This window comes from Protopterus annectens, chromosome 13.part0 (genome assembly GCF_019279795.1).
Source record: "Protopterus annectens isolate FY-2018-M chromosome 13.part0, PAN1.0, whole genome shotgun sequence".
Taxonomy (NCBI): Eukaryota; Metazoa; Chordata; order Ceratodontiformes; family Protopteridae; genus Protopterus; species Protopterus annectens.
In genome coordinates this window covers 359,615,806-359,643,725 of record NC_056747.1, presented here as the reverse complement: position 1 = coordinate 359,643,725, position 27,920 = coordinate 359,615,806, and positions in this window count along the sequence as shown.

Genomic DNA, 27,920 nt, shown 5'->3' with positions numbered 1-27,920 from the left:
GGGTCCACTAAATCCAATTGTGTAAAAGATATGGAAACCAATAAGAAATACAATAGAGCTTGCGTGGTGAGGTTTAATCCCCATGTTAAGGAAGTCAAAAATATTATACATAAGAATTGGAACATTTTGCGTTGTCATGAGGGGGGTACATAATATATTAGGAAATGAGGGGGGTACATAATATATTAGGAAAAGAACCCCTTTTTGTATATAAAACTGATCAAATTTAAAAAAGAAATTCCAAAATAGTGAAACACAGGGAAATAATGACCGTTGGCACAAGCAAATGTGGACATTGCAAACAGTGTTTTGCTATATGTGAAGATTACACCTGTGTCATAGGTAATATTAATAGAACAGTAAAGTTTAAAAAGGGTAATTGTCAGACCCAGTATGTGATTTACTTAGCTACATGTACAAATGGTACGAGTTTCTATGTAGGTAAAATGGAGAGGAGGTTAAGAAACCGTATATATGACCACCTTTATTATATTAGAAAACAGGATACCAGCAATGCCCTATACAGACACATAAAAGAGAGAGTGAGACCTGTAATACCTTCAAGTTTGCAATATTAGAATATGTAAAGACTAACCCTAGAGGGGGAGACATGAAAGGTACACTGGGGGAAAGAGAAGTGAAATGGCAAATATTATTAAATGCAGCCAGTACCCACAGATTAAATGATTGTATTTCTACAAACCCCCTTTTAAGGGTATAAATAGGGCATTATAGAAGTAATTTAAGTTTTGTAAAGGTGTTTGTTATTGGTCTAGTACAATTTAATTTGTCACAAGTTTCCCACTGTAAGAGCGTCCAATCATCGCTTATTTTAAACATTTCTTAACATTTTTTAATCATTTTAATTTAATATATTAATAGAATGTATATCGAGTGTATATTATGGATTATTATAACATTTATGAATGTGAATTCATGTTATATGATATTTTTACATGATATGCTTTAGAATGCATTTAGATGAGATCAATTAATGAATATTAATGAGATTAATGTATCACATGATTGGATGAATGGTGTTATTTAAAGTTTGAAAGTTTTTTTAAATGGTGTTCTGATGAAGTCTATGGAGAGTAGATGAAAGCGCTCAACCTGATGTCTAGCAGTTACTATGACTTTTTAAAATACACGTCTCCCTGCTCAATTCCAAGAACAGTTTCTCTCTACTTTTATTTTTCAAATACCCTCGAGAAAAAAAATTCTGGTGCCAAAATAGAAAAATCTAACCAATAAAATTCTCATCAGTAAAACCCTATAGTGATCAGAGCTTCTATAGTACTTGGACAAGCAGGCTGTTTACTTCCCTTCCACTGTTTAGTATCACTTACTCATATAACTACCATTTTATTTAATAGCAATCACAAGGAACCTTTGGACATTTAAAGATGCAAGTTTCAAAGAAATTTATGTTGACTTTTTGTTTTCTCTCATTCACTCCAATGGAGCTCAGGAAGTTTGCACTGCAACTTCCAATGAGCAGAGCTTAAGCATTTTGACAGAATCAATTTCTGTTCTCACATTTCAAACAAATGTTCATATCTCTGGAACCATAGGGGTTATGAAAGTATAAAGGGCAAACTCTTCAGCACAAACTTTTTCATAATGGTAGCATTCTTCAGGTTCTAGATCTTACACTGACTTTTATAAGTCACAGTAAACAGAGTATTACATTTGTAATATTTTGTGAACGCACATCTTAATCACCCAAGTTGCACACATACCGTCAAGCAGCATTTTATTCATACGGCTGACAACTTTCATATGGGGCAAAGGAGTTCTGTGTTACCGGTCTGTTGAGATATTTAGAAAAATGTGAAAATTGTATCTATAGAAATGAATATCATAAAAACAACAGTTAATATCTATTTAACTTCACTAGACAGCAGTCAAACATTAATGCAGTTCAGTTTGCCATTGTGCAAACTTTAAGATGAAATCCTTTAAAAGCATATACATAGCATTGTTTTGTAATTATTGATGCAAATATGAAGCAATATTTGATGCCTAGAGTAGTCAGTAGGAGTTAAATGCACATGCAACTGGAGGTGCCACTCAGATGTAATCAGCTAACCAAATCTAACAGCATTACTGCCAGCAGTACTTGCAACAAATCTGTTAACCACTAAAACATTCAAAGCTGGCTGGCCAATAACAAAAAGAGACGTTTAATAAGGTCATCTTGTAATCAAGGAATGCTCACCCTGAAATTTGTGACTGGAGTGCAATTCCTCCCCCTCGTAAACCAAAACTCAGGCAACTATTGGTCCAAAGCCAGAATACTAGCAGCAAAGTTGGACACTTCATTTTGACAATGGCAGATCTCTCAAATCACTACCTACCTTTACTGTCAGATACATACCTCGCAACCTGGAATCAAAATTCTGGACACTGATCAACAAAATGTTCATGCACAGCTGTGTAAACCCCACCCACACTGATGGAATTGTGGGATACCAACTGACACCTGTGCATTGGCCCAGCAATCAAGGAGCCTCAATCCTTACCACTAACACCAGTGAAGGGCATCCACATAGGGGAAGAAAACAAACACACACACTGTAAAGTACAATTTCTCTTAAGAGCACAGAGATCCCAGTCAGTCTGGGGCTGATTTTCCCCTCTCTCTCTCCAGACCCCCAATAAGACTCCCCACTGGCAAAGCTATAGGGTCCAGATCTCAGCCTAGTGGGCAAGCTAAACCCTCCAGCACACACTCTGTAAAACCGGTGCGTTGTGTCCCTGTCCAAGTAGCTGACACACACACACTTTCAGATAGATGTTCTATATAACCACACAGACACTCCTAGGGGAGGCTGGCACAGGTTCTCCAGCTGTGCCCCTTTTACCCAGACTATAAGGTAGAAATCACTGCCACCACCCACTAATACTTATCAGCTACTAAAAAGGTCCTTACCAAAGGGTGTCCAATTCTACTGTGCAATATTATCCAAATGGCAAGTGCAATTGAACAGTCAAGGGTTATTTGGAGTGACTTGGATAGTATTAATATATACATACAATGTACTCTAGAGCTTAAATTATCTACATAAAACAGCCACAGTTGAAAGGATTAAAAATATTTAATAAAAACACAAGACAATACATCTTACTACACAGTGCTAGTCAAGAGTTCAGACACAGGAAAATGCATAAAATACAGTAGAATAGTTCTGACATCGATACAGAAAACTATCCAATCTTCCTATTTTCCAGCTATTTCTAAGAGAGAGACACTGAAGTCTAAGATCTTTCTTACATACAGAACATGGGCAGATACTGGTGAGTTGGATGTTCAAGACAAAATGCTCAGATTTTCTCTCTTTAAATTGAGAACACACTCCTGCTTCACATTACATCATTCTTAACAATTTTATGTTCTCCCAGACTAACAGAAACTCGGAAGTTAACAGCCCTTTTGATCTTGCAGCTGGTCAGGAAACCACAGCAATAAAAGAAATTATACATGTAAATTCTAGCCATTAACTCTGGCCTGAAAACAAGAATTACTTCATTTAGACATCTCGACTCCAAGGTTTGACATCAAACAGAACAAGCCTGTGGCTTATAATAATTCTACAAAATTCTATCTGGTTAGGATGGCAGCCTTCACATACCCCCCCCCCCGAGAACACAAGCTAGTTTTTCAAGTGACCCTTTAGAAACGTTGCTTGAGGGGGGTTAAGTCTGAGTATATCTTACCCCATTCCCGTCTTGAGAGCCCATCTGCATCTGCATTGCTAAACCCACTGCGGTGCTGCACTGACATATGCTTGCAACCCTAGGTTCCATCTTGGCAACTTGGCGTTTTGCTGGCTGGTTCTTTTTAACCATGTTAGGAGATTGTGATCTGTCACTACAGTTAATTTTTTTCCATACAGGTAAGGCTGAAGTTTTTGCAGTGCCCACACTATGGCTAGACATTACTTTTCTACAGCTGCATAGCATTCCTCCCTGGTTTGGAGCCTACAACCGAGATAAACCATTGGGTGCTCTTCTCCCTCTGAAGAAATCTGGCTAAGTACAGCCCCCAGTCCATGGTTCGAAGCATCCACTTGCACAAATTATTTGCTGCAATCTGGACTGGCTAACACAGGGGAGTCCTACCAAACCTCCTTTACGCTTCTGGAATGCCTGCACACATCCTGGGGTTCAGACCTTATCTGGCCTGTTTTTCCTTGTCAGGTCTGTGAGGGAAGCAGCTATGGTACTACAACTGGGGACAAACTTTCTGTAGTATCCTGCTGTCACTAAGAATGCCCTCACCTGCTTTTTGCTAACAGTTGCAGGCCATGCCTGAATGGCCTCCACTCTGGCAGGTTCTGGCCTGATCCTACCACTCTTATGTCCCAGATAGGAGAACTCCGTCATACCCACCTGCCATTTGCTGGGCTTAAAGGTCAACCCTGCCCTCTGTTAAGTTTGCATAACACCTCCCTGACATATTGAAGTTGCTCTTGGCAGGAATGGCTGTAGATGGCAATATCATCTAGGTAAGCAAAGGCAAACAACCCCCTCTGCTCCTGCTAGGATATGATCTACCAACCTTTGGAAAGTTGCTGGAGCATTTTTCATCCCAAAGGGTGTCTTTGTGAATTCATACAAGCCAAAAGGAGTCAAAAAGGCTGACTTCTCTCTAGCACTGGGAGTCAGGGGCACCTGCAAATAACCACTGGTAATATCAATGGTTGTAAGATACTTGGCCCCACCCAGCTGCTCTTAGGGACTCCTCTATCCTAGGCATGGGATAAGCATCTGACTCTGCGAGACTAATTTCCCATAGTCTACACAGACCTGGTTACTGCCATCCTCCTTTGGCACCACCACCACTGGGGCAGTCCAGGGACTGTTGGACTCTTGAATTACCCCTAGTTCCAACATCTCCTTTTGTCTCCTCCCTCAGAGTATGGCTGACTCTCTCAGGCACCCTATAAGGGGCCTGCCTAATAGGTCTTTGGGGTCCTGTATCCACCTGGTGCTGCACCAGGTGGGTGTACCCTGGTTTCCCAGTGAACATGTCCTGAAACTCATGGAACACTGCTCGGATTTCTCAAAGATGAGCAGGCGATAGCTGCTGGAACACTGCTACCCCTTCCACTGAGGAGTGTGTCCGAGCCTCACTGTGGAGATCAGTCACCAGATCTCCCTCAGACTCCTCCTGCAAGCTACTGCAAATATTCAGCACAAGGGCCTCCCTACCATGGTAAGGTTTCGTCATGTTAACATGGTACAGTTTATAGGTTCATAGGTAGGTACTAGGCTATCTGCCCGAGGGCATTTATAAGCCTAGCCAGGAGTGTGTCAGTTTTCGCCACCCCATTGATTAATTAACTGAACCTCTGTCAAGAAGAGCCAATGAAGTGATCCCAAGGATGTATTTTCTGTTACCCATCCACTCGTCAAGGTTTCTCCTGAAGAATGTTAGCGAGGGGCTCTGCCTAATACAGTTAGGAATTTTGTTCCAAAGCATGGGGAGTCTCTGCGACAGGAATCTATCCCTCCATCCTGTTGTGGCGAGGTTTAGCTCACTAGAGTGAGTGGCTCGCAGTGACTTGGATTTCTTTAGGTGGAGCATGTCCATCATTTCCGAGTTGGACATGGCTCTTTAAGTCAGGCAGAGATCATCTCTGAGTAAGCGATATGCCACTGAGTACAGCCGATGCTTTTCCAGTCAGGCTGCATAGGACATATATTTGAGACCAGTAATCCTCTTGGTGAGGTATTTCTGTGGTCTTTCCAGCTGTTGTAAGTGTCTTGTGAGGTACATCCCAAAAGGGGCACTGTACTCTATGATGGGTCTGATGACAGACTAGTAGAGGGGCACTATAACCCCTTTATTTCATTTCTAGATGAGAACCCTTTAGTAATTAGATGGGCTACATAGAAGGATTTCCTAACTACTCTGGCAATATGATTGTCAAAGGAGAGATCACCATCTACCTGGGTCCCCAGATCTCTTATTACCTCTTCTGTATTAAGGGGGCTGCCACCTATGTGGTAATTCATGGGTGTTTTGTTTTTCCCAAATGGGATGACTATGCATTTTTTGGCATTTAGCTTGAGACCATGACTTTGACACCAGGTGTCCGTCTCAGCAAGGCCCTTTTAGAGAATGTCCATGTCAGCCGGAGAGTCAATTATGGCTCCCAGTTTGCAGTCATCGGCGAACTTGGTTAGCCATAGTCCTCCTGTGTTAGCCTGTACTTCTGAGAAGTATATGCCAAACAGTAGAGGTCCCAGGACAGAGCCTTGTGGGACACCACTTGTGACTGGTTTAGAGTCGGACCTGGAGCCCGCTATTCTTACTGTGCGAGTTTGGTCTGTAAGCGAGTTGGCAACCCATCTCGTGACGTAGGGGTTTACATTCAGGCTGGTGAGTTTTTCTATAATTCCCGAGTGGGGAATGATGTCAAAAGTCTTGCCAAGGTCAAGTGAGGCTGTGTGAACCACCTTCCCCTCATCTATGGCCTTGGTGACTGTCTTAAAGAAGTCAACCAGGTTTAGTAGGCATGATCTGCCCTTAAAGCCGAACTGAGTCGGGTCAAGTGTTTGGAGGGTCACAATGCCTTTGTTAATGAGTTCCATGATGATGCGCTCCATAGCCTTGCAGACCAGGCTAGTCAAGCTTATGGGGCGATAGTTACCAGTGTCAGTTGTGGCCCCTCCTTTGTGGTGCGGAATAACCGTTGCTGTGCGCCATTCTATGAGCATGTAGCCTGTGGAGAGGCTGAGGTTGAACAGTATGTTTAGGTGGGGGGTTAGTTCGTTCTGTAGTTCATGCAAGACGCAACCTGTGACACCATTTGGCCCCACTGACGCTGTGCTTTTGGCTTTTGAAAATGTCCGTTTTCACAAGTGCGTCTGCGATTTCTGGAACACTACACTTTTCCGGTATTGTTGTGGGCCCTTTTGGGGGTGAGAGGGGAGTTAAATTTGCACTGAATCTATCTGCCAGGACGTTGGCAATATCAGTTGGTTCAGTATATTTTGTGCTATTTTGCACTAGCTCAGAGCATATCTGTGAGTTGCCACTTAGATTCTTGACATAGCTAAAGGCTTTGTGATTATCTTTCAAATCCTTGGCTATTTTTCTTTTGAAGTTAGCCTTGGATGATTTTGAGGGACCTTAGTTTCTTACTGATACTGATCATTGATGTCTTTCCTTCTTGGGATTTGCATTTTTTCTGAACTAGTGTCCTCCTCCTACTGTATAACCTGTTTATGGCAGGGCTCCACCAGACTGGCTTCCTTCTCTTAGGGGAGCGAGTCTTGGTTTTGCTAGGGCTGGCACGATCCATCCTTGTAGGTGCTCATAGAGTGCATTTGTAAAGGTTCCTGCATCTTAGAAACTGTTATCCTTTAGTGTGGGGGCTGTGAAACTTACCACCTCTGTCTTAAGTAAGGAGAAGTTTGCTATAGAAAATTTTTTCACTGTGGTTTCCTTGCTTGGGGGTGGTGGTGTGGACATCCAGAGTGATTAGTTTATGGTCTGATCTAACCAGTGACAGGTTGACATCCAGTGCGGAACACCAGTCACCCATGTTGGTGATGACCAGGTCCAATACGTTTTCACCTCTGGTAGGGGGAGTTTACCAGCTGATCCAGGGCATTTGAGTTGATAAATTCCAGGAAGCGCTGGACCTGGGAGTTTGTACTTGAGTAGTTTTCCCAGTTAACGGTAGAGTAATTGAAATTGCCCAATATCAGGGTGTTCGGTAGGACCTTCATGTTTTCCAGTGTCTCCAGAAAGGCGGAATGGTGGTCCTGGGTTATGAAGGGTGATCCGTAGCAGGCCACAATTTGCAATGCAGATTTGCCCGATGTTAGTTACACATGGATGATCTCAGAGGTATCATGCTGTGCCACTAACCTGGAGGTGTAGGTATCCTTGATGAATATGGATACAGCCCCTTTTGTGTTTCGGTCCATGTTCTGTGGCCGAAATGTGTGGTATGACTTGTAGCCCGGTAGTGCTGGGGTGCTCTGTGGAGCCTTGAACCAGGTTTCAGTTACTGCACAGATGTAGACGTTCTCCATACTGAGGAGTGCTTTGAACGCGTGCATTTTGAGATTTAAACTCCTGGTGTTGAATAGCATAACCCTCATTTTGTTATTTGTGCTGTTTACGAAAGTGGGCTTGACTTTTGAGCCTTGCCTTAAAAAGGCACTATGGGGGCAGCAAGAGCCTTGGCCAGTATTCGAAAGCCTAGGGGTAAAGGGTGCAAGCAGTCTCTTGCGAATCAACAAGGCTTGTCAAGCATGTTGTCAAAGGCTGACTGAGACTGGATCCCCTTTGAATGACACCAGAAGCTTAGCCAATTGTTGAAATTGATCATTCTTTCTTTATACTGCGGTATCATTCTTGGTGAGGGCAGGATGCTAATCAGGGTCACACCTGCCTGTGATACATGATCAGAGAGCTCTTCCACATAGTCCAGGGAGGTACGTCTCAGGTCATTCACACCAACATGATTTGTACTTGTTCTTGAGTGACCCGAGTGCTTGTGTTATGTGGCGGATTCTGGCTCCCGAGAGGCAGCTAACCGTAACCTTCTCCTTGTTCAGCCTAGTGAGTGGGACATCAGTGTGCCTGACTATAAAGTCGCCTATTACTAGTGTGTTAGGTATGTTATTTCACCTTAAGGGCTGTGATTGTGCGGCAAACTGATTTTGTGTTTTATGTGTTGTCTGATTTGTGATGGGAGGTGCAGGTTTTTTGGGTGTCTGCTTTGGAGATCTCTGATGCTTTTGCCTGTTTTTATTTAGAGCCTCAGAGTATGACTGTGTATTTATGTGTATTTTTGCCAGTGCTGGTTCAGTACGTCTATGTGAGGCTGGAGGTGTGGTGCAAGTGTTAACCTTCTCCTCATGACAGCCTGTTCCAGTCTTGGGTGCAGAGAGCTTAGCCTCCAATTTAGCTATATAATTGCATCTCTCACATATGTTAATGTTTTGTGTTAGGAGGAGCGGGCTATCTGTGTACATAAGGCAGTTGTAACATTGCCTCAGGATACCCAGGTTCACCAGGTGAGTATACCTGAAATTGCCCTTTGGTCATGCCTGAATAGTAGGGTGAGCTGCTTAGTCGCTTGGTTGGTGAAGGGTGAATAATGAGCCTTGCCCTGCTAGGCAATCAAGTGTCGGGGTATATTAGTGCTTGCTATTAGGTCTGAGCAAGTGCTAGACAGTAGGATGCTTTTTAAGTGCTTAAGTTGAGAGTTGGACTACTTTCAAGGGAAAAACTAAAAAGGAGACTTGGTGGAGCCGGGAATAATTTAGCCCTAGCTAACCGGTGCTGCCTGGATGTGCAAAACCGTGCAAACGCGGTTTTTACAGCAGGGAAATGAAAGAAATAGAAATTAGCCCAAAATGGCCTTTAAACTACTAACTTCTGGGCTGGAACCACTCCTCCAGGAACAGATAGCTGCTGAAAGCTCCCTCTCTCACAGGTGAAGAGAGAGAAACCTCCTTCTATCCAAGTAAGGTATGGGCAACTCAGAAATTTGCAACAGCCCTGAATTCAGCACTAGCCTGAAAACTTGACTATACTAGCTTAGAAAGGTGGAAAACAAGGAAAACATTTTTAAAAGATAAGGCAAAAAGAGTAAAAAAAATACAGTTAAAACAGCTTTAGATGACTACAAGCAATCAGAAAAGGCTTTTAAACAAATTACCCAATTAACCAGTAAAAAAAAATCTCAAAACTGAGCCCTGTTCCTTTAGTCTTCAGACAAGTTCTAACTGCACACTCCTGCCACTGGGGTGCAGGGGAACTTTCTCCAAAAGAGAAGGCCTGGATTAGTGCTTAAGTTATACAAACAACGCTAGATTCAGCAGGCTTGGATCTAGTCTATGCTACAGCAAACAAGGTGCACCAATTTCACTAAGAAACAGTTTACATATGCAGGCACTATACAGCCTTTAACCAGAAATTCCCAGCTCAGAAGGGCATAGTCCAGTCTCTCCTCCCACAAGAGTGCAGACCACAAACCTTCTTAATGTAAAATAACTGGCCTGAAGCCCAGTGCTTAAACCAGAACCGATACACTTTTAGAATAACAGACACTGAGCCTTCAATCAGCAGTTCCCAACTTAGAAGGATGTAAGCTACCTGTCCTGCCACAACAGTGCAGATCACAAACCTTCTTAATGTAAAACAACTGGTCTGAAGCCATAGTGCTTAAACCAAAAGGCTTAGAATGATAGTTACACCAAGCAGTAATAAATAAAAGTCAGTACTTTTAAGATGATGCAAAAGCAAAATAAAGTAGGGAGAAACACATACAGTAAAAGCAGATGAATAAAGTGCAATTTTTTTTTGAGTGAGTGAGCAAATGAAATGGGCTCAGGAGGAGTATCCAAATGCAAATTTACAAGAGGGGCGGGCAGTTTCAAAGCCACCAAGATTAACACAAAAACAAAAGCAGGGAGGGTGGGTAGGGAACTAACTGAAAAAACAGAGCCACAACTTCCAGCTAGATAGTATTCAATGCAACACAAATAAATCAAGTTAAATGCTGCATTGTTTGAATAAAAGTGCAGATTAAGATTTACTTAAATTCACTTATACATCCAGTTGATTGCAGGTAGGTCTTAGCCGGCCAAAACTCAGAGTTTAAGCAGAAAAGAATCCAAAATGTACCTCTTGTATAAGGCAGAAACCGAATATCAATGAAGTGAAACTATCCCCACATATCACTGGCTATGCAGGAATTCTAACCAGCATTAACTGAAAAACAGAGCCACAACTTCCCACTAGATAGTATTCAAAGCAACACAAATATATCAATTTAAATTCTGTATTATTTGAAAAAAGTGCAATAAAGATTTACTTAAACGTCCAGTTGATTGCAGGTAGGTCTTAGCTGGCCAAAGCTCAGGGTTTATGACCCTGCCTTCTACCTAGCAGTTTTACCATGTAGTTAACATCACTTACCTTTCTTACCACTTTGTAGGGTCCCTCCCAAGCTGCTTGCAGCTTGGGTCTGAAAGGAATGAGAACCATTACCTGCTGCCCTACATCATACTCTCTAGCTTGAGCATTTCTGTCGTACCATACCTTTTTCTGTTGTTGGGCTTCTGCCAGGTTCTCCTGGGCCAAGCCCATAAGTTCCCCGAGCCTTGTCATGAGGTTTAGGACATATGCCACAACAGACTCCTTTGTGAGGTTCACACTCAGCTTCCCACTCAACACAAATTAAATGTAGAGGCACCCTCACTCGATTCCCATACAAGTCAAAGGGTGAAAAAACTGTGGATTCCTGGGGAACCTCTCTGTAAGCAAACAGATGGGGCAAACACTTGTCCCACTTCCTCAAACTGGTCTGCAAATGCTTGTAGCATGGACTTGACTGTACAGTTTAACCTCTCCACAAAACCATTAGTCTAGGGATGGTAGGGGGTGGTCTTCCGGAGCTTCACCCCACAGTACCTCCACAGACAAGCCAGCAGGTCTGACATGAAATTGGCACCTCTGTCAGTATTTCTTCTGGGAAACTGACCCTGCTGAAAATCTCTAACAAAAGCATTTGCCACCTTTTCTGCCTCAATGGAGGACAAAGCCACGGTCTCAGGGTATCTTGTAGCATTATCTACTACCACCAGGATATACTTCTTCCCTGTGGCACTTGGGATACTCAGAGGCCCCACAATATCCATAGCTACCCTCTGAAATGGCTCCTCAATAACAGGCAAACGCATCAAAGGAGCTCTCACCTTGTCTCCTGCCTTACCTCCCTTTTGGCACTGCTCACAGGTCCTGCAATACCCCTGTTACATCTCTGGAAACCAAAAGAAACAAAGTAATCACCAAGAACGTAAAATTTAATGAAGCTTTCGGGCACACATCCCTTCATCAGCATATGTAATTACATTTAGTTGTTGTTTATATAGAGGATTCATTAAAACCACATGATCAGAACCAGCCATTAAGAATTTCAGTCAGTAAGGTCATTACATAATTTAAAAACATATATCAATAAAACAAAAACAATGACAATGCATATCTACTTAATAATATACTTCATTCAATAATAACATATCTTACTGACTGAAATTTTATTAAATTAAATTTTACGTTCTTGGTGATTACTTTGTTTCTTTTGGCTTACTTAAGTGCTTTGGAAGTGTTTCTGGACATCTCTCAAAACTCCAGGCCAACAGAAGTTCTGCATAATATGTCCCTTTGTACATTTTAGGCCCATATGACCTGCAAAGGAAATGCCATGAGCTATGGCTAGAAGCGCCAGACTGTAGGCTCTAGGCACTACCAACTGCTGTACCCTCTCACATTCTAGCCCTCCCTTAGGGGTCCACTCGCTACACAGTAACCCTTTGTCCCAGTATACAGATTCCCCCTTTCCTTGAGAATCAAGTGTCCCACTAGCTACCTGCCTCAGGCCTTGCAATGTAGGGTCTGAGAGCAGAGCCTGTCTCAACTCTCTCTATGTAACCCTTCCCAGCTCCCCCTTCCACAGGAAGTCTGGCATCTTCGGACAGTGGTGCCTCGCTGTCAGCCTGGGTACTACTACTACTCATCTCTACCTTTGCAGTCACTCTTGTCCAAGGGAACATCAGTACCCACAAGCAGCTGTGGCTCATCTTCAGTCTCACTGCTACAGCATAGCATCCTCCCTGAAGTAACCACCTCACCAGTCCTGGCTGCAAGTCTGTGGTCTGTCTGGGTCTCCCCCAGGCTACCAGACCCACATGCTTGTCAAAGCCTGACTGCGTGCAACTGCATTAACACATGGTACTGCCCAATCCCAATCCCTCCCCACCACCAGGACATCTGCAGGATGGTAGTTCGGTACGCTTGTTGTCTCGAAACAACCTACTATTGGCATTTGGTCTTTCCCAATTACTGGCTCTCTCATCTTTTGTTCCCCATCTTGCCTGTGTGGACATCTGTATGCCACATGGCCCCACTGGTTGCATTCAAAACATTTAATCCTAGGTCCTAGATGTGTACCTGGACTAGTGGCTTCCTCTGCTATTGGCAGATTCTGTTGGGGCAGTCTGGGCTGCCCACCATGGGTTCCTTTAGACCCATGAGCAGTACTGGGGGTCTCTTTCCTGTGCAGGGATGCCCTCCTTGATAGGTATAGGTCTCCTTTATTCTCTGACTCCTCTGAAATAGCACACTATCAGCTAACCAGATCCTCATGTCCTCAGGCAAAGTGCTAAGGGCTTGCTCCCTCACTAAAAGGTCTTCCAGCCCTTCAAAAGTGGTGACCTGACACCGCTCACCCACCTATGAAAATAAGTGCTCAGTTCAGCAACATATTCACACACACTCATTTGCTTTGCATCTATGCTCACAAAACCTTAAACCTTTTCCTATAAGTTCCAGGTGTTACCTTAAAAAATGCTAACAAACAATTCTTAACATAATTAAAAGTCAACGTCAAACATTTTGGACAAAATAGTAACAGCTTTACCATGGAATAAGGGGGTCAGGAACAGTACCCAGAGCCTTTGGTCAACATCATACTGTTTACATACCCTCTCAAACATATGAATGAAACTATTAAAATTATCCCCCTCTGTAAAATGCAGAAGAAATTTACTGACCTTTTGTGCTTCTGGGGTCCAGTTACTCCCTTCCCCATTACCTCCATGACTCTGACAGAGTCAGCATCTCCTTTTCATGCTGCCTCTGCCAATCCATTTCCACAGCTTCCATTTCCAAATGCCCGGCCTCCAACTCGTCTCTTTAGCTCCAGATGGAATTTTAAGTCCCCTTCACAAAGGTTGAGCTGTCCATTCCCTGAATGTTGTACATATCCACAGCCCGCCTGATAGTTCTCATGGTTGCTGTTTTCTGATACAGCTGTGACCAAAGTTGCAATCATGTCAGCCTTAGTTAGGTTTCCATGGACCAGTCCCCCAGCCTGGCACATCTCAGCCAGCTGACTCCTTGTCAGCTTTCCGTGCTCCTCTGCTGACATGCTTGCCTGCCCCCCCCCCCCCGACTAACTAAGCTAACAAAAGAAATAAAACAATTGCAATCTGAACTCTTGAGTACTTACTGCGTGGCTGATTTAGAGTATAAAAACACCTTCAGTGATCACTGTACACAAGCTATAGGAATTCACACTACACTCACCACTAAAAGTCAATTAGTATTTGTCAACCAGTTAATATGTGGTGTGGATATCCCATCATTGCCAAACAATATGCAACTCCTGTGCACTGGCACAGCAATTAAGGAGCCTCAATCCTCACCACTAACACCAGTGAGAGGCGCCCACATAAGGGAGGATAAACACACACACAGTAAAGTACAATTTCCCTTAAGAGCACACACAGATCACAGTCTGGGGCGGACTGCTCCCTTTCTCTCCAGATCCCCAATAAGACTCCCCACTGGCACAGCAATAGGGTCCAGATCTCAGCCTAGTGGGCAAGCTAAAACCTCCAGCACCCTCTATGTCCAGCCAGTACTTCGTGTCCCTGTCCAAGTAGCTGACACACACTGAGATTAGAGTTGTATACAACTACACAGACACTCCTGGGGAAGGCTGGCACAGGTTCTCCAGCTGTGCCCCTTTTACCCAGACTATAAGGTAGAAATCACTCCCACCACCCACTAATATTCATCAGCTACTAAAAAGGCCCTTATCAAAGGGTGTCCAATTCTACTGTGCAATATTATTATCCAAATAGTAAGTGCAACTGAACAGTCAGGGCTTACTTGGAGTGACTTGGACAGTATCACTATATACATGCAATATACTCTAGAGCTTAAATCATCTCTTTATTAACAGCCATGGTTGAAAGGCTTAAAAATATTTAATAATAAACAAAAACATAAGATAATACATAGTACACAGTGCTAGTCAAGAGTTCAGACACAGGGAAATGCATAAAATAATACAGTAAAATAGTTCTGACATCAGTACAAAAAACTGTCTAATCTTATTACAATTTCCTAGCTATTTCTGAGAGATAGACACTGAAGTCTAAGATCCTACTTACATACAGAAAACAGGCAGACAAAATGCTCTCTGGTTCTCTCTTTAAATTGATAGCACAGTGATGCTTCACACTACATCATTCTTAACAATTTTCAGTTTTCCCAGGCTAACAGAAACTCACGGGTTAATAGCCCTTTTGATCTTGCAGCTGGTCAGGAAGCCAGAGCAAAAAAATAAATTATACATGTAAATTCTAGCCATTAACTCTGGCCTCAAAACAATAGGAAGAATTCCTTCATTTAGACTTCAAGTTTTGACATCAAACAATTACACAATGCTTGACTTATCAGGCTTCCTACAGCAGAGTTCACTGTTACATTTTTGCAGTTCCACATTTAACAGCATTTTCTTCCATTTAAAAGAACAAGCCTGTGGCTTATATTAATATTTACAAATGACAACATTTTCTACAAAATTCTATCTGGCTAGGCTGGCAGCCTTCACCTACCTTCACACCAACATTCAAACAAATTTAAAAAAGCCAAAGTATTGACCACAAAATATAAATCAGAACGTTCACTTGTGTAAAATCTTACCATAAACAGTACATGCCCTTTTTACCACTGCAGTGTTCGGTAGATGAAGGATGTCCCTTCCCAAGCAGCCCACTCTGCCAGTATAGGCAAGCTTAAAAAGATTTTGTTTGCACTGTATGTCACATTTATGCCTCCCTACACAGAACATAAGGCAAAAAAGGGATGTACAGACACAAAGTACAGTTGTGTACACTTACCATTAATGTAGACGTTAGAGTGTATTCACTTGTTGCAGTCATTACATTTAGGTTATCTGCCTGCAGGCAGCCCTCAGCCAGCCTGAACACCAGAGTCTTGGATTCTTGCATCGGATGATCTCTTCTTCCATGACGTCAGGTCGTCAGGGGTATAAAAACATGCAGCTGACTCCATTACATCCAGTTTTTCTTGCCCCAGATGTCAGGTGCCCCCACAAATGGAAGCAATTATATGTTATGTTACACTTCCATCAAAAGCAAATATACCAGAAAGCTTAAAACAAGAAGCAAAGGTACAGTCAAGAGAAATTCGGGGGCTGGAGGGAGGGTAACTAGGACTTCAACAGTGAATACACTCCAACATCTACATTTATGTTAAGTGTACACAACTGTACTATGGTTCTTCGTGTTTCATTGTTGGTCATTTGGGTTGATTCCCAAAGCTAAGGAAGGGAAGAGGCAGTTTAGAGAGCATTAGGACCAGCTATTAAGCCCTGCAAAACTGCAGAGGCAAAACCAGCTCTGGATTTAGAAATAATAGGCATGTGGTAATGCTTGGTGAAGATATGTACAAAGCTCCAAGTAGCAGCTTCTAGGATGTCCCTGTTAGGGACCCTTCTGAGAAAGGCCGTAGAGGTAGATGCAGCCCTGGTAGAAGGTGATCTTATCCCCTGTGGGGTAGGTTTTCCATGGTGCTTATAGCAGAAATGAATGCAATGGGCTATCCATTTAGAAATAGTTTGTTTTTTAAATGGCCTTCCCCTCTGCCCTGCAGCAAAGCCAACTAGCAGCTGTTCAGATTTTCTGAGAGGCTTAGTTCTGACCAAATAAAATCTAAGTCGTCTGTGCACGGCAGAAGCATGAATTTTAATTGAGAAAGATAGGCCTTTGTGGAGCATTTCTGTTCAGTACTGAAGAATATGAGGTAAGCTGGGCATTGTAGTGCCCATACCCTGGGTCTAGCTCCAGGAATAGTATTTTTTCAGCATAGGATTTTCTAGTACTAGGTCTCCTTGCTTCCAGAATGACATCTAGCACCTGTTTACTGAGGGATGCTATTGGAGAGATCAAGGAATTAAGCCAGACTGCAAGGTTCAGGGCTTGAAGTGGAGGGTGCAGAATCTGGCCCGCCTACTACGACAGCAGGGAAGGTGTCTGAGGTAGGTGCCATGGATCCAACAGTATCACGCTGCACAACAGTGGGTACACCAGTGCTGGCGAGGCCAGTCTGGTGCATTAAGTATTGTCCTTGGTTTGCCCTGTGATCTTTAGCAGGATCTTCGAGAGGCAAGAAAGAGGGGGAAAGGTATAAACCGAAAGGCCTTCGCAGGTAAAGGACAGGGCATCCACTTTCCAAGCTTGACTGTGGGGAGTCCTTGCGCAGAATTTGCCCAATTGGTACTTCTGGGGGAAGGCAAACAGGTCTATCTCTGGAGTCCCCCATTTGTTCAAATGGTTGAATATTTTTGGGTCCAGTTTCCATTCATGCGGGTCCATGAGATTTCTGCATAGGACGTCTGCCAGTGAATTTAGCTTGCCTGGCAGGAATTGAGCTTGTAGGTGCACTTGGTAGCGCAAGGCTGTGTTCCACAGAGCCATGGCTAGTCTGAAGAGAGGGTACAAGTGGGTTCCCCCCTGCTTGTTTATGTACCACAGAACTGTGATGTTGTCTGTCTTTACCAATAACTGTCCTGGAAGGATGTGGTCTTTGAAGGCCATCAGGGCATTCTGTACAGCTAACATTTCTTTTTGGTTGATATGCAGGTGCATATGACTCTGTTTCCATTTGCTCTGAATGCACTGCCCTACCAAATGAGCCCAGCATGCATAGTCTGATGCGTCTGTTAGGGTTTAGGAAGCAGGGGGTAGATTGAAAGGAATCCCTTGGGGTGGTAGGCCTCTGGAACTCTGTTCTTACACAAGGAATGATAGGAATCATTGATTCCAGGTCCTGAGAATGTTGACACCATAGGCTTTTTAGATACCATTGTAGTTTCTTCATACGCATTCTTGCATATGGAATTAGTAGAATGCAAGAGGCCATGAACCCCAGGGCTTGTAAAATTTTCCTTGCAGATAGCTGGGTCTTTGTGGCCAGTAGTTAGAAGTAGGTTGTCAAACTTGTTTCTCTAGTGAGCTAAGCCATCTGGGAAGTTGTGTTGAAGCTTGCTCCCAGGAGTACAATCCGTTGGCAGGGTACTAGATGAGATTTCTTTTCGTTTATGGTGTACCCAGCGAGGTTAGAAGTTTCTTTAAGATTGCCAGATGTTTTAATAGCATTTCCTGGCTTTCTGCCTGAATCAGACAATCGTCCAGATATGGGTATATTTGAATATTTCTCTACCTGCAAAATGCAATTGCTGGAGCTAGACACTTTATGAATACCCTGGGCGCAGTAGATAGGCCAAAGGGAAGTGCAGAGAACTGATAGTGCATGGAGCCTGCCCTGAAGCGTAGGTATTTTCTGCAAGATTCCCTTATTGGAATGTGCAGGTAAGCTTCCTTTAAGTCTGAGGTTGCCAACCAGGCATCCTTGCCTAGCATAGGAAGAAACTGTTGAAGTATTAGCATTTTGAATTTTGGAATTACCAAAAAGGTAATTAGAATAGTGAGGTCCAGGATAGGATGCCAGGAGCCATCTTTTCTGGGTACCAGGAAAAGTCTTGAATAAAAACCTTGTCCCCTTTCTTCTGCTGGGACAGGTTGATTGTACCTGATACTTAGAAGGGAGAGAACCTGCTGTTGAGCCTCTGCCCACTGATTTGGGGGTAGGTCTGGCCAACCTTTTGAGGTTGGTAGGGTGTGGAAGTGGAATTTGTATCCTTGGAAAACTATATTTAAAACACATTTGTCCTGGGTAATGAGTTCCTAGTTTTTTGCATGCTAGAACTGAAAACAGTACTCAAAGGACAAAGTAGTCCATGCACATCCAGAAGGAAAAATATTGCACAACAAACAAGAGGGGGTTGGAGGGAAAGAACGAATATTGCAACAGTAAAGAGAAAGACATCTACTGGTATGGTAAGATTTTACACTACTGCAACAGTGATATGGAAGGTCATAGTACAGTTTTAGGTACATAAGGGGGAGCAAAAAAGCTTAAAACATAATGGGAGGTGGAAGGCTGAGAAGAGCCTTCAACAAAACCAAACAAAATGGTTTCAGCAAAACCTGCTTTGGCCCTAGAAACCATATCCAACTTGCAATGCTTAGTAAAGGTAAGCATAGAAGACCAAGTAGCAGCTTCAAGGATATAATTGGTGTTCAACCCCTTGAAGGCACCAGAAGAGGCAACAGCTCTAGTGGAGTGAGCTCAAATAGAAGCAGACAGATTTACCATTAAAACAAAAGGAAATGGCCTTAGATATCCAAGAGGAGATAATTTGCTTAAAAAACAGCCAAACCCAAAGACCTGGGATGAAAGAAACAAAAAGCTGATAAGACTTATGAATAATCCTAGTTTTATCCAAACTGTCTGTGCAAATCCAAGGTATGCAGGACCCTCTCAATAGCAGACTAAGAAGGAAAAAATAAAGAGATTTGTACCAACTGATTCACGGACAACTCAACTACCCTGGGCAAAAAAGATGCGACTTGTACTGAGGGACACCCTGCCCCTATGAAAAAGGGAAGAATAGCCATAAGGGCATGGAGCTTAGAAACCCTCCGAGCAGAAGAGCCAGCAACAAAACAGTCTTCCAGGCACAATGCTGCAAAGAAGCAGAATCGAGTCAATTATTCCAAAACAAAATTAAGGTCTCAAGGAGAAGGAATAGGCTTTCTTGGAGGCCTAATATGCAGGATGCCTTTAAGAAAGTGCCTGACCTCAAAACAAAAAGTCAAAGGCAGACGAGCAGAAATATCCAAGAAATGGGCAGTACAGTTTTGTACCTACCATAAATGTAGATATCCGATAGGTATGCATCTGCAGTCATAACATATGGGTTGTCCTGCCTCAGGCAGCCCTTCGGTCGGCCGGATTCCAAAGTCTGGGTCTGGCCTCGGCAGATGTCGCACTTTCCCCGACGTCAGAGCTTCTGGGGTATAAAGCCATCAGCCGACGCCATTTTCCTCAGTGTTTCTTGCCCCAGATGCCAGTTGCCCTCTAGGAAGGCTAAATTTGGATAAATGTTGAAAATTCCGAACAGTAGAAACAATATATATATATATATATATATATATATATATATATATATATATATATATATAATGTATGTATATACACACACACACACACAGATATACATACAAATACACCATAATAGATTCCCCCAGCTAGCTGAAAGAGGGGTAAGCACCCTAGGAATACCACAGAGGGGAAGGAGGGTGGGTAATCCTGACTGCAGATGCATACCTATCGGACATCTACATTTATGGTAGGTACAAAACTGTAATTTGTCCTTCAAGGATGCATCTGCAGTCATAATATATGGGTAGAATACCATAGCCAAACTGGGGGAGGAGGTACTAAGATAATGATGGTGTAGTTAAGATCCCCTGTAAAACTGCAGTTGCAAAACCTGCTCGGGATCTGGAGTATAAAGGTAGATTGTAATGCTTGGCAAATGTATGCATGGAGCTCCAAGTAGCAGCTTCTAAAATATCCTTGGTAGCCACCCCTCGTAGGAAAGCTGTAGTGGTGGCTGTGGCTCTTGTGGAGTGAGGCCTGATATTTTCAGTTGTTGTCTTTCCATGAAAAGAGTAGCAGAAACGAATGCAATTTCCTATCCATTTAGAAATTGTCTGTTTGGAAATTGCTTTTCCTTGCACTCCAGTTGCATACGCTACCAGAAGTTGGTCAGTTTTTCTGCTGGTTTTAGTTCTGTCCAGATAGTAGCGTACTTGTCTGTGTACATCCAAGGTGTGCAGTAGTTTTTCCCCCTTGTTCTGTGGGTTAGGGAAGAACGTAGGCAAGTGAATAGCTTGGTACAAGGATACCCTGGATACCACCTTTGGCATGAAAGTAGGATTGGTTCTCAGAGACACTCTATCCTGGTGAAAAATAAGGAAAGGCTGCACTGCCATTAGTGCCTGTAACTCGGATAGTCTTCTTGCTGAAGTGATTGCTAGAAGGAAAGCAGTTTTCCAAGATAAGAACTGTAAGTCTGCTGATGCTGCTGGTTCAAAAGGGGGTAGTGTTAAGTTTTCCAGCACGAAATTGAGATCCCATGCAGGCAGAGGGGGTTTCCTTGGAGGTTTTACAATTTTGATCCCGCTTAAAAATTGTCTGAGGAGAGGGTGAGAGAAGATAGGAGGATCCATGTTGTATTCTGCTGAAATTGCTGAAGCATGAATCTTAATGGAAGAATAGGACAGGCCATTGTGGAACAGTTTTGCTAAGTATTCTAGGATGTGTGCTAGGTTTGCCAGTGCGACATTTGTACCCTCTGATGCGCTCCAAATGAGGAATCTCTTCCATTTAGCGGAGTATGTCTTTCTTGTGGTGGGTCTGCGAGCCTCCAGGATAATGTCCTTGACCCTCTGAGATAAGACAGTTTGGTTTTGTTTTAAGCAATTTTCCAGGCAGTCAGCTGCAGTGTTTTCAAGTTTGGATGCAGGGTCTTGAAGTTGTTCTGCGTTAGAAGTAGAGGCCATAGGGGTAGAGGCCATGAGTTCGTCCGAGACATGCTTCTCAGTAGCAGATACCAGTGCTGCCTTGGCCAGTCTGGAGCGATCAGTATCACCTTTGGCTGTTCCTCCCTGATCTTCAGTAGAACTTTGTACATCAATGGGAGTGGTGGAATGGCATACACTGTTAGGGCATTCCAGCTGAAAGAGAGGGAGTCCACCCTCCAGGCTTGTGGGTGGTATACTCTTCAGCAGAATTTTTTCAGTTGGTGGTTGAGTGGGGAGGCGAATATCTCTGGCATTCCCCATTTGTTTATGATTCTGAAGATGTCTGGATGCAGCATCCATTCGTGAGCATCCGTGGTAGTTCTGCTTAAGCTGTCTGCTAGTGAATTCTCTTTTCCTGGTACGAATTTGGCCTGCAGTTGGATGTTGAGATTCAGGCCTAGGTTCCACAGATCCATTGCCATCCGGCATAGAGGGTAGGAATGCGTGCCTCCCTGTTTGTTTATGTACCACATGACTGTGGTACTGTCTGTCCTTAGCAGATGTCCTTGCTGGAGGAATGATTTGAATGCCTCGATTGCATGCTTCACTGCCAGCATCTCCTTTAGGTTTATGTGCAAATTCAGCTGGTCTTGAGACCATAGGCCTTGGATACACTTGTCTTCCATGTGTGCTCCCCATCCTAGGTCTGAGGCGTCCATGGTGATGGTTTGCCTTGGTTGTGGTTTGTTGAAAGGCAACCCTCTGTTGGACTGGCAGGCCTGAGCCCACCACAGGAATTCCTTTTTCAGGCATGGAATGATTGGAATCATGGTTTCTAGACTGTGCCTGTGTTGAGACCATACATTACTTAGGTACCATTGTAATTTCCTCATATGCAGCCTGGCATGTGGGATCAAGATTATGCAGGATGCCATGTAACCCAAGGCCTGCAGGACTTTCCTTGCAGTGAGCTGAGTTTGTCTCGTCAAAGCCATGAAGTAGACTGGGAGTTGCTTTTGTTTTTCTTCTGTGAGAAAAGCCATCTGAGTTAGTGTCCAGATCCGCATCCAAAAATGTTATCATTTGGGATGGCACTAGTCTTGACTTCTGGATGTTGACTGTGTATCCCAAGGCCTGTAACAGGTGTATGACATAGGCCAAATCCTTTATTAGTTTTGTCTTGTTCTCCGCTTGTATTAGGCAGTCGTCCAGGTATGGGTAGATTTGAATTCCCTGAAGCCTGCAATGTGCAATTACTGATGCCAGGCATTTCGTGAATACTCTGGGCGCAGTAGATAAGCCAAAGGGCAATGCTGAGAATTGATAATGCTCTGATCCTGCAAGAAATCTGAGGTGTCTTCTGCAATCTGGTTGTATAGGGACGTGCAGGTATGCCTCCTTGAGATCTAGAGTCACCAGCCAAGACTCCTTGCCCAACATGGGAAGAAGTTACTGTAGGGTCAGCATCTTGAATTTTGGCACAATGAGATATGTGTTTAGTGCGGACAAGTCGAGAATAGGCCTCCATTGGGTTTCTTTTCTTGGTACAAGGAATAGTCTGGAGTAAAATCCATGGCCTTGTTCCATAGATGGTACCCTTTCTATTGCTTTCATCTGACGTAAATTGTTGATTTGTCTTAAAGCCTCTGGCTTCTGGTTTGGTGGAAGGTTTGGCATTTGGCATTCCGCTCCTTCTTGGTAAAGTGTGGAAATGAAACATGTATCCTTTGTCTATTGTTTGCAATGTCCATTTGTCTTTTGTAATGCAATGCCAGTTTTTCGAGAATAAAGCCAACTTTCTGCCCAAGGGTGCTTCCAGTTGTTCCCTGGTAGGCGGAATCAGAGTCAAGTCATTGTGTCTGTCCTGTGGAAGTGGTTGTAGTTGCAGCTGTGGCAGTACTCCTCTGTTTGGCAGGTTGCCACTGACGACCCCTGTAGGCACCCTTTGATTGACCTCTGCCTCTTGGGCGTCTATTCCTGCCCCTCTGTGCTTTGGAGGTGTCTGGAAAGGACCAATTCTTTGAAGGCCAGTTTCTGCTGAACCTCGGAGGTTGGACCTGCAGAAAATCCTTTACTGTTTGCACAGATTTTGCTTTTTCTTCCACTTTCTTTAGAATCTCCTGTGCAGGGGAGCCAAATAAACTTTGTTTCTCCATTGGAGCATCTAGGAGTTTTGCCTTGACATGGTCCGGCAAGGATTGCTCTTTTAGCCAGGCATGCCTTCGAATTACTGCCCCAGTCATAGCTGATCTAAATGAAGCCTCCAGTGCATCATAGCCACATTTTAAGAAATGATTACTGACCTGCTGAGAGTTGTGTACCAAATCCTGAAGGGCCTTACGGTCTTAAAGGTTCAGGAGAAGAAAGCTCTTTATTCAGCTGATCTAACAAATATTCCTGGTACTGTATCATATGGAATTGACAGTTTAAAGCCCTGGCAGAAAGAGTAGCAGATGTATAAACCTTTTTTCCCCATCTCTCTAATGCTCTTGACTCCCTTTCAGAGGGTAGGGGGGTTTTTTGGCAGTGGCAGCTGCAACACCTTTCACCTTTTAGGCCCTGAGAAATAGTTTCTGGGTCTGCAGCATGGGCTTTATACAAGTGGAAGTGAGACTCCGGGACCCTGTAATATCTGTCAGGTTTGGCAGGGGCCGGGGGAAGAGAATCAGGGGCAGAACTGACATCATTATATGCATCAACTACAGTTAGCACAGGTGGTATGGCTAAAGGCCTATGCTTTGGCAAGTGTAAGAAAGTCCTTAGTCTTTTTCTAGAATCAGAGAAATCCTGACCCTGCCATTGAAAGTGTTCCCTCATTGAGTGCAAAGTCTCCCCAAAGGAAAATTCCTCTGGAGGGGAGGCAGAAGGAATAGAGTCTTCTGCATCTGAATCCTCATAAGGTGAGTATGGCCCTTCCTGATGGTCTGATAAATCAGATCCATCCGAGGAGTAATCAGAGGAGAGAGGTTCAGGGGGTTCAGTCCTAGGCCTTTTGTCAGGAGGAGGTTGGGAGGCCCTGTCTGGGTGAGGTTGGGAACCCCTAATCAGAGATATAAGGTCCTCAGCAAGACTGAGAATCTGGGAACTTGAGGAAGGTCTCTGAGAAGTAGATTTTGCAGGTAAAGCTTTTGAAATTTTAGCTGCTTTAGCCCTGGAGAAAGCCTTAATAGACATAGAAGCAGGGGGCCTAGCTGCCCCACGTGCAGGTGTAGAAATGTCCAATGGAATGGTGTCTGACAATTCTTGTGCGCTTGCTTCTTCGGTAGGGATTTCTGTAGCCGACTCAGCCGGGGCCTCTCTGGCCTCGGTTGTCGGAGGTATGATTTCGGTAGAAGTAAGAACCGAGGACTCTGTTTCAGCCGAAACAGAGACACTCGCGGTAGCCCTAACTGTGGTTTCAGCCAAAACCGCGGGCCGCGAGTGTCTGTCCTTTTCCTTGCGTTTTTTGGCTAAATGTGTAGTCGGAGTCTCCGACGGCATTTTATATGCAAAAGCGGATCCAAAAAACTCTTCTGCAAACTCCGACCGACGTCTAAGAGTCGGTCGGTTGAAGGAGGCACAGGCTAAACAAGCTGATACGTCGTGGTCTGGGCCTAAGCAAGGAAGGCAGTAAGAATGGAAATCCTTATGAGGTATTTGTTTCCCACAAGTTAAACAATTATTTACTTTGTCTGACATCGGCTGAGGCAAGAAAGAGTCCCCAACGGGGTACTTAGCTTTTTTAGAAGTCTTCGGTAGCTGAAATCTCTGGATCTGACCGACCGGCACTTGTGAACAGCTTCTGCTTCGGGCACCGCGCGGCAAGAAAGACCGAGGAAAATGGCGTCGGCTGATGCCTTTATACCCCAGAAGCTCTGACGTCGGGGAAAGTGCGACATCAGCCGAGGCCAGACCCAGACTTTGGAATCCGGCCGACCGAAGGGCTGCCTGAGGCAGGACAACCCATATGTTATGACTGCAGATGCATCCTTGAAGGACATCTTCACAGAATAGGTCAAGCTAGACCAGAGATGCTCACACAAATAAGAGGCCCAGAAGGACCCCCACTTAAAAATTGTCCTGGTTACGAGCATGGCACCCGACTGAAAATCTTTTCCACTTGGACATACAAGATTTTCTGGTTGACCGTTTCCTTGCCTCCTGTAAAACCCTGGGCACATCCTCAGAAAAGAGATGCCTGAAAGGGATCAAAACCGCATCACCCACAATGTCAGCTGAGAGTGGACAATTGGGGATGGATGAGAGACTCCTGGTCCTGTGTGAGAAGAGCCCATCAGTGAGGTAAATTGCAATGATGGTCCCTGGCCAGATGCATTAAGAGGGGGAATCAATGCTGTCTCGGCCAAAAGGGGGTCATTAGCAAGATTTTTGGTAAGTCTAACAGAATCTTCTGCAGGACTCTTGGAAGTGGAGAAGAGGAGGGAAAGCATAAAGAAATCTCCGCGTCCATGGAAAGGATAGGGCAATTCATCTTCCATACCAGATGGCATGGCACTCTAACAGGAGAGAGGAAACTGCCTGTTCAGAGGAGATGCAAAAAAAATCTACCCGAGGAATACTCCACTAATAAGACAATGACCAGAAACATGACTCTCTGAGGCATCCATTCACAAGCCAATGTTTTAGACCTGCTCAGTGTGTGCCACAAGATCATGCGCTGAATAGTTAACCTACAACTGAGAGCCACCTCTCATGCCTGAAGCACCATCCTGGAAAGGAGCTAAGAACCCCCCCACACACACACACTGACATAACACATCACTGCATTGTTGCCTGTGTATACCTTCAAAGGGCCCGGAGAGAACACAAGGTGAAAAGCCTGAAGGCCCAGAATCACAGGGCTCATCTCTTAAGATGTTGATATGGTCCGACTTCTGATGGGGAAGCCAAAGACCCTGAACTTTCAAGTGACCAAGAGATGCCCCCTACCCCATGTTGGAGGCATCAGTGAACAGGTCTTGAGAAGAGACTGGAGTCTAAAAGGGCTGGCCTGGGTTAAGAGCGAACTGTCAAATCCACCTCTCAAATTCCTTCTTGAGACAGGGAAGAAGAAGAAGAACAGTTAAATCCAGAGGGTGATGATGTTGCAGGCAAACCAAATTGAGGTAGCACTGAAGCTTCCACGTACTCAGTCTGGCAAGAGTACCAACTGGCAATAGCAGCATATGAACTGGTGGCAAAAGTAGTTTTGAGTAGTTGCTTCTGTACATAACTCTTATACCCTACATTCTGTGCATGGAGCAGAAATGTGATGCACGGCGTAAACAAGATCCTTTTCAAACTCATCTATACTGGCTGAGCAATGGGCTGCCCGGGAAAGGACATCCTCATGTACCAAATGCTGCAGCAGTGATATGGAAGGACATCGATAGTCTTTTATTTATATTAACATTTGAACTCTTACACAGCAACTACACAAACTGACATTACGCAGTAACAATCAAACCATGAATACACATACTATAGGTAAAATATGAAAATTAGCAGCTTACCAAGTTTCAGCTACAAAGCTCACTGGATGATTAAAATGTATTACTTTATACTTATAAAAAGCTCTTTTGATGACTTCATGTAATTCATTATTATTTCCCATGAATATACTTACATTCTTAACAAGGAGTGTGTTATAGACCTTTTTAGTGAAGAACAATGAGCAACATGGAATTTTTAAGTCTCAAAATTAAGAACTTTCATTGTAATGAGGTACATAAACACAGATTGCAATGCACATATTTTATTACTATTTGTTCACTGGGTAAGTGAACTGGTCCTACTGACCCTTTTCAGCCACCAGAACTCAAACTAAAATTTCAAACAGCAGAAAAAAAAGCTTACAGTCTTTCAATCAACAATATTATAAACAAAATGAGCACATAGCAATATTTAATGTATTCTCCAGTTCGATCCTCGGCTGGGGTGCCTTCTATGCGGAGTCTGCATGTCCTCCCTGTGGTCGCGTGGGTTTCCTCTGGGTGGTCCGGTTTCCTCCCACAACCCCAAAGACATGCTGTAGGTGGATTGGACACACTAAATTGGCCTTAGGCATGACTGCGTGTGTGCCTTCTGTGGAAGGTTGGGTGCCAGGCTGGCAACTTGACACCGTAAAAAACTCTGCCAATCATGAGCGAACAGGTGATCTGCTGTGGCGACCCCTAACTGGGAAAAGCCGAAAGAAGTAGTAGTAATACTTAAATAGGCTAACAGAGCACATCAGGAAAACAAGTGCAAAATGCAAGCAAGCCAAGATACAACTGCATAAAATACATGGAGTCCAATCATACAGTACATAAACTCCTACATACATGTAAATTTTATGGAGCTTTTTTCCCTTGGTCTCTGCTGAAAATGGGCTTCTACCCAGTCAGACTTTCCCGGGAATCAAATGTCAATAAATGAATAAATATAGAGGACTGAAGTCACTAAATAATTACACACATTTGGGTTTCAGACATCCTTCAGAAAATCCAACCTAACACAAAACCTGTTACACTAAAGTTTGTAACCAATAAGTTATGATTGTTTGTCATAAGTAATGGTTTAATAAAGACGTTTCCTGCTTAAAAAAAAAGGGGGGGGGGCAGAATTTGAGTAATTTATGTAATGTTGCTTAGGTTACATGATATATAGCAATATAT